The sequence below is a fragment of the Ipomoea nil genome, unplaced genomic scaffold (genome assembly GCF_001879475.1).
Source record: "Ipomoea nil cultivar Tokyo-kokei standard unplaced genomic scaffold, Asagao_1.1 scaffold0973, whole genome shotgun sequence".
In the NCBI taxonomy this organism is placed as follows: Eukaryota; Viridiplantae; Streptophyta; class Magnoliopsida; order Solanales; family Convolvulaceae; genus Ipomoea; species Ipomoea nil.
The window spans coordinates 3,928-11,304 of record NW_017617401.1 but is presented as its reverse complement, the minus strand read 5'-3'; the positions used below and the strand labels follow the sequence as shown (position 1 = coordinate 11,304).

The window sequence follows — 7,377 nt, the reverse complement described above, 5'->3', positions numbered from 1 at the left end:
CTTCTTCTTCTTTTTTCTTTTTTATACACTCAGAAATTTTATTGTGAACCGTGGAGAGCTGGACGTGAATTTCCTACTGTAAGTATACTTAAGCTTATCTATTTTACTCTTAATAAATGCTATGGTAAAAAAGGAAAAATCATTGATATCGGATAAAGAAGAGGAGAACAGCAAAAATGCAAAGTGAAAAAACAGAGTTTAGGAAAAGCAAGAACATTCCATCTGCAAGCCTCAGTCTTAACAGTTTTGGAGACAGCATCTGTTTCCATAACTTCCTTCATCTAAGCTCATTTTCAGGAGTGTTGCTTGGATTGGCCTGAGATCCCGTGGGTGAAACAATGGCATCAAGACCAAACCTGAAATCAGGCAAAGTGCAACTATCTGAACTGTAGATCTGAGTTTCAAGCCTGCCTGCAGGCTGTTCATGTCTCACATTTTCTTCTCCAGCAGCCTGTGATTCTCCACCACCATTTTCAGCCTTCCCTTTCAGAGAATCATCATTCTGGGGAGCAGATGGATTCTCCATCATAACTGGAAAACCTGTGTTCTTAGATTCTGAATGAGGTTGAGCACCCACAGCAGGGTGTTGATCAAGATTTGGAGACTTATTTTCCTCCATTTTAGACTCAACAGCTTGATTTTCTGCAGGATTCTGGGAAAGCCTGCTGGCATTTGAAACATCCCAATCATAGGCCTTAAAACATGGCTCAGTTGATCTCTGGCTGTAAGTTTGAGACACCTGACTTCCAGTCTCCTCACTGCAGGACACATCCTTGGATGACAACCATTGTGGCTGCGTCGAAATCTCAAACACCTGCATTACCTCGTCCTGTTCGACCATCCTAAGATTCTCCAGCGGGGCGGAGGAGGGGCTGCAGATTCAGGTTGATGTTTCTGATAAAGATTCAGACCCGGCCCCATCGCTTTCTCCCCTGCTAACAACCCACCAGATTGAGGAGCCATAACTGAGGGACTAAAAGTTGGTTTAGGATGCTGCAAAACTTGTTCTGAAGCTGCAGGGATGACACCATTGTTAAGAACTGGGATAGGCATATCTCTTCTCTGAAACATTTTAGCTTGTGGAACAACATCGGTTGCTGCTGTAATGGGGGAAAATCGCCCCGGTTGGAACACAACCCCGCGAAGCAAGGCACTGCTATTGGCAACTCTCACAGTGAGAAAGTAACCAGCATCGAAACAGCCATCAATTACCCCAGAAACCATTCTTCCCACCATGTCATCCACCTCAGAGCTTTGCTCTTTCACTTCCCCAGGTTGGATTATCTTCCTGGTTTCAGAAGACTGTGAGCTGCTTATAACTTTCTCAGAAACACTCCCATCTTTGCGTGGACGGCCTCTCCTCCTCTTTGCAGGAAGGATTGGCAGAGAAGATGAATTAGCTGCCTGCAGATTCTGCTCACTCATTCTGGGGAAATTAAATCCCAACCTTGATTCTTGATTCTGCCAGATTGTTAATTTCCTCTGAGGAGGAATGTATAAACGTTAAATGTAAAAGAACCAATTAAGATTCATTAACACGTCAAGAACGCAGGGAATCAACCCAACAAAGTAAACATACACATGGATGATTACAATGAATTAATAAGAACATCCCCTCCCAGTTTCTGCTTAATCTCACAAAATTGGGAAGAACAAAGCTACAACAAGATCCATAATCATGTTTAGGGCAAAATGAATTAATCACGCACGCAAAAACATGCGATAATGAACAACCTTAAAATACTCCGTATGTATATGTCTAATTCAAGAACACAGTGGTTCCAATGCAGGATATGCATATACGTGCATGCAGTGTGTGTATGTATAAAACAGTGTATATATACCCATATACGTGTGAATGTAAAATAGCAGAAATTAAATACTTACATTTTTTTAATTTCTGGAAATGGGAAATCAATTAGGGATATATTTCTTCTTCTTCTTCCTATTCTTTTTTCTTATGCTTCCCCATTTTCTTTGGGAAGAGTATGGGCTGCGTAGAATGCGGGATTGATACCGTATAGATTTGTGAGTGTGTAAATGTCAATAATGTAATTAGCATAAGTCTTTTTTAATACCCAAAAAAAAAAAAAAAAAAGTATGAATAGTCATTGTTCCATTCTTGACCACACTCTCTTAGTCTAGCCCGTTGCATGTAATCTTTATAGTTTGATTTATCTCTCAATTACGTACTATTTATACAAGAGCATGTTTACCCAATGCACACTCAAAACAATGTCATTTTGTATTGAACTTCATAGCCATTCAATCTTCTTGAAATGTTTCCACCATATTACATGCAAATTAAGGATTGTTTTTTGGGATGACGAGAAAAACTCATAAGCACTATCTGATGAAAGTATGCACGAGATAAACCAGTCTAGGTTCTATGACCGCTCTTACTTAATGTCAAATTTGAAACAATAATGTGGTTACCAAGCCAGACCAATAACCTAGTCAGGTTGGTTGGGGTCGTGTTTGAAGTATTGTATGGTGTTAAAGAGGGATGGAGAAGAATGCATATACTTGAATCTTGGGGACTTGACTTTCATTATTACATGTTTTACAAATACAAGGTAAAAGATCTGGACATATAAAGATCAGATGAGTGGTCTGGCCTTATATATCATAATCATTCAATACATACATCTAGCAAAAATCAAAGTTTATTTGTATGAAATGCAGAAGAAATTATCTACTCTGATCTGAATCACAGTTCTTGAACAAGAGCATCAAAACGAAGCATGAATCTCCCATAAACACAACTATATATAAGCATATATAATGAAGGGGGGGAAAAACAAGGAGGATTTATATAATTATATATGCATGCATGCTTAAGACAAGGCATTGGCTCCAGCAACAATCTCCAAGATTTCTCCGGTAATCTTCGCCTGACGCTGTCTGTTGTAAGCTGTAGACAGGTTCTTCCTCAACTCTTTAGCGTTGTCGGTGGCATTGCTCATCGCACTCATCCTGGAAGCCAGCTCGCTGGCTAGTGATTCCTGCAAAGCTCTCAGAATCTGACTGTTCAAGTAGAGAGGCAACAGGGCGTCCAGAATCTGAACTGGGTCCTGCTCGAACTCCAAGATTGATGAGAATTCTGGGGTTTCAGTCCTTCTCACGTCTCTCTCCACCGTCAGTTTCCCTTCTTTGGTCGTCAGCCTGAAGAACTCGTCTTCTGCTGCGTCGACACAGTTGCCGTTTATGTCGCAGATCTCTCCCTTTGGGGATAGGGGGACTAAGGTGTGAATCACGGGCTCGGATTTGACTAAAGACACGAACTTTGTGTACAAAAGCTCGACTTTATCGACCTCTTCGCTCACGAAGAGGGAAAAGACATCATCGGCGATTGCCTGGGCGTCTTTTGCGGTTGGGAGAGTGCTGCCGTCGAGGAATCTGTCGACGGGAATGTGAGGTCGGCGGATGAAATAGGTATTCCCCTTCTTCCCACGCTAATCACCGTGTAATCCACGCCGAGCCCCTTGAGCTCCGCAATCCTGGCCTCGGCTTTCTTGAGGATATTACTGTTGAACGCGCCGCAGAGGCCACGGTCGCCGGTGACGACCACCAGGGCGACTTTCTTGACGGGCGGACCTTCGTGAGCGGCACCTCCGCGTCGTCCGTCTGGAGCTGCTCGTTGATGTTGTAAAGAACCTCAACGAGGGTCTCCGAGAAGGGCCGCCCGTTCACCACGGCTTCCTGGGCTCTCCTCACTTTAGCCGCCGCCACCAGCTTCATGGCCTCCGTGATCTTCCCGGTGTTCTTCACCGACGTAATCCGATCACGGAGCTCGCGCAGGTCGCACCGGATTGGGGCCACCGACGACGATCTAGACGGGTTGCAGGAGCCGCCGGAGCTCTGGGCGGGGAGCTGCAGCGGGTTGAGAGAAGAGCCGAAAGAGAGCAGAGAGGAGTTGGAAAGGGAAGGTTTTGACGACACCAACATTGTCAGATTGGAGCAAGACATGGCTGTAAACTACGAACACTTTAAGCCTGAGCTTCAGGAGATTGAAAGCAGGCGAAGATGAGAAGTGGGGAAGAAATGGGGAGTGATGAGTTTTTGCATAAGAGATGTTTTTTTTGATGCGGTGAGATTTGTTGTATGGCTGGAATAGAGGAGGGAATGAGAGGTGGAGGGAGGTGTTTGGATGAGGTTTGAGGATAAGATTCTTGACCGTTGTAGATTGCATTTAATTTTGTAAAAAACTAAGAAATATGATTACAAATTACAACTAACCTTAAAATATCAATAAAAAATCTTAGCCCAAGTTTGTAGATATTGGAGTTCTTGCCCAATTTCATAACCTCAATGTTTAGTTTAATGTTCATAAACTATGCACAGAAAATTTAACTTTTTTGTTTGAAACCAAAATACTTCATTAGCTTAAGTCGCAATATCCGACAAAATTCATCAAAAATAAAAGAGGGGGCAATGAAAACCAAGCCCAACAATCAGCTGTGAATAAAACTTCTCCATCTACTAAATGAATTTTCATATTCGCACATTGTTTAAGAGAAGTAAAGTTAACACTATGAAAATCATTAACTAGTTTACAGATATCATCAATGACTATATCAAAGTAAGAGTCTAATTTAGAATTTTTCAGCACTTGAGTCTAATTTAGATCAAAACTTAATGTTCAAACTATATACTATATATTTAAAAACTCAAACTTAATATTCATAATCTAAACACTACAAAATTCATTATGTTACATGCTCATAACATGTCTCATATGTTATATATGTAAGAAACTCAAAATTTAATGTTTACAAATTAGACATTATATGTTCACAAATTCAAAATTTAATGTTCATAAATTAGTATATTCAAAACTTTTTTTTTTTTTTGAAACAAACCAAACCAGATTTCATTAACAGAATAAATCGGCAATACAATCAGGTGGGCTGACATCCCACGACACAGAGCCAAACGAAGAACCAGTTGCCCGAGCCAACCTATGAGCCACATGATTCGCTGATCTCCGGACATGACGGACTGTAACGTCCCCTATGTCCTTAGCAATCGTACGACATTGCTTTACAATCGAACCTAAGTAAGACAAATCTAACCATACGGGAATTGAAAGCATTACAAAAAACTAAACAATCCGACTCGATAATAACTTTATTATGGTGAAGACCGAATAACCATCTGAGAGCATTAAGCACCGCGAGCGCCTCAGCCTGGAGCGGATCGTGAGTGTGGTTAATACGCCCGCTTCTTGCCGCGACGAACTCCCCAGCATGGTCACGAAGTACTGCGTCGTAGCCTGCCCCGTCTGGAAGACAGCCGCATCTACATTGCACTTGAGAAAGGTGGTTGGCGGTGGGGTCCAAGAAGGAACCAGAATTCTGCTATCTGCATTAGTAGTGCGGGTTGCATATGTCTCCTGCCAAACTTGCTGAGTGTTAACAACCTTCTTATTTAACTCCATCATCGATGGAGCTTCTTGACGCCACACTATTGCATTGCGTGCTTTCCATAAAGTCCATACAACAGCTGCCAGCTTGCACGCATGTACTGCATCTTGCTGCCCTATAATGTTTTCCAACATAGTTGGGAAATTCTGGCCCTGTACCGCGACATTTGTACCCCATAGGTGCGTAGCATAGACGCATTCGCCGAAGATGTGCTCAGTTGTTTCGAAGGGGAAACCGCAGAACGGGCAACCGCCCCCGATCCTAACCCTCTTCGATTTCAAGTTTTCGCGGACAGGCAACACATTACGAGCGCACCGCCAAAGCAGATTTTTCACTTTCGGGGCACCGGGGAGCGACCATAAACGATTCCACGAGTGAAAGCCAAACTGAGATCCCGAGCCCTCTAGCTGACCCGTGAGCATATGGTAGCCCTGTTTCACCCGTGTAACAGCCTCGGTGCATCCGCCGATCCCAACGCCAAGAATCCTTGTATTCTTTGCTTACGGGAGTCGCGAGAATTATGTGTACATCCTCTACTTGGAAAAGATCGTGTAACACCCCTTCATCCCATTCACCTAGTTCATTCATCAACACGTGAACTTTCGCCTCTTTGAGGCTCCTCGACGCAAGGCGTAAGCAAGCCTGTGTCGGGTGAACTAGCAAGCCAATTCCAGCCCCAAATCAGTGTGTCCATACCATCCCCGGATTCTCCATGCCAAACCTCGTCTCAAAACCACCTGTCCAGCCACAATGCCGCGCCAAAAATAACTTGGGTTCGTGCCTACGGATGCTTCCATAAAGTCACCTGTTGGAAAATATTTGGCTTTAAGCAGCCTGCTTACTAAAGATTCGGGTTGGGTTAAAATACGCCAACCCTGTTTAGCTAACAGAGCCAGATTAAAAATCACGAATGCGTTTGAAGCCCAGCCCACCCTTCGCCTTCCGGTTCGCACAAACGACTCCAACTGAGCCAATGTATCCCCCGACTGTTAGCACTACCACCCCCCCCACCAAAATCGAGTAAATAATTTCTCAATCGTGTCGCAGACACGAACTGGCAAAAGAAAGGTCGACATGGTGAATATGGGGAGGGGCCTGAGCTATACTTTTCAGTAAGATTTCTTTACCTGCTCTCGACAGGAGCTTGTGTTGCCATAAACCGATTCTCTCCCCGAATTTTGTCCTCAATGTACCGAAAGGTGGCAATTTTGTTGGCGACCCAGCACCGAGGGTAGTCCCAAGTACCTCCCTAAATCACGAGCTTCCTGGACTCCAAAGATGTCACAAACTAATTGTCGCATACCGGTCGCAGTGTTGGTGCTGAACACGACATTGGATTTTTCAAAGTTGACTAATTGCCCCCGAAGCCGCACAATATCCATCCAAACAGTCCTTGATTTTAGTAGTTTCACGTTGGTTTGGCCCTAAAAACAGCAAACTGTCGTCAGCAAAGAACAGATGGGTGACCTCAGGAGCACCCCGAGCCACCCTCACCCCATGAATATCACCACTAGCTTCTACCTGTTTTAAGAGTACAGACAACGCTTCAGCACACAAAATAAATAAGTAAGGGGATAAAGGATCGCCTTGGCGAATGCCCCGAGTGGGACAGACAGATCCCGCTGTCTCGCCATTGACAAGGATATTGTAAGTGACCGTAGAGACACAAAGCATCAATAATCTCACCCACTGACTCGAAAATCCCATAGCCCGCATGATCCCTTCCAAAAATCCCCACTCCATGCGATCATACGCCTTAGCCATGTCTAGCTTCAGCGCCACCCACCCCAAATTACCACTGACTTTTCGACGCAGATAATGCCCTACTTCCCCGGCTATTATAATGTTATCTGTCAATAGCCTCCCGGGTACAAAGGCACTCTGGGATTGTGAGACCACCTGCCCCAGAAGGTCTTTGAGTCTGTTAGCCAGCATCTTGGCCAAGACTTTA

General features: G+C 43.9%; 1 pseudogene across 1 annotated transcript; it reads right to left on the bottom strand.

Annotated features, from left to right (window-relative positions):
* Positions 1–2,523: 2,523 nt before the first annotated feature.
* Positions 2,524–4,158, bottom strand: LOC109179717 (annotated as a pseudogene). The gene has a single exon (XR_002053963.1). The product of XR_002053963.1 is annotated as an ATP synthase gamma chain, chloroplastic-like (transcript).
* Between the last annotated feature and the right edge of the window lie 3,219 nt (positions 4,159–7,377).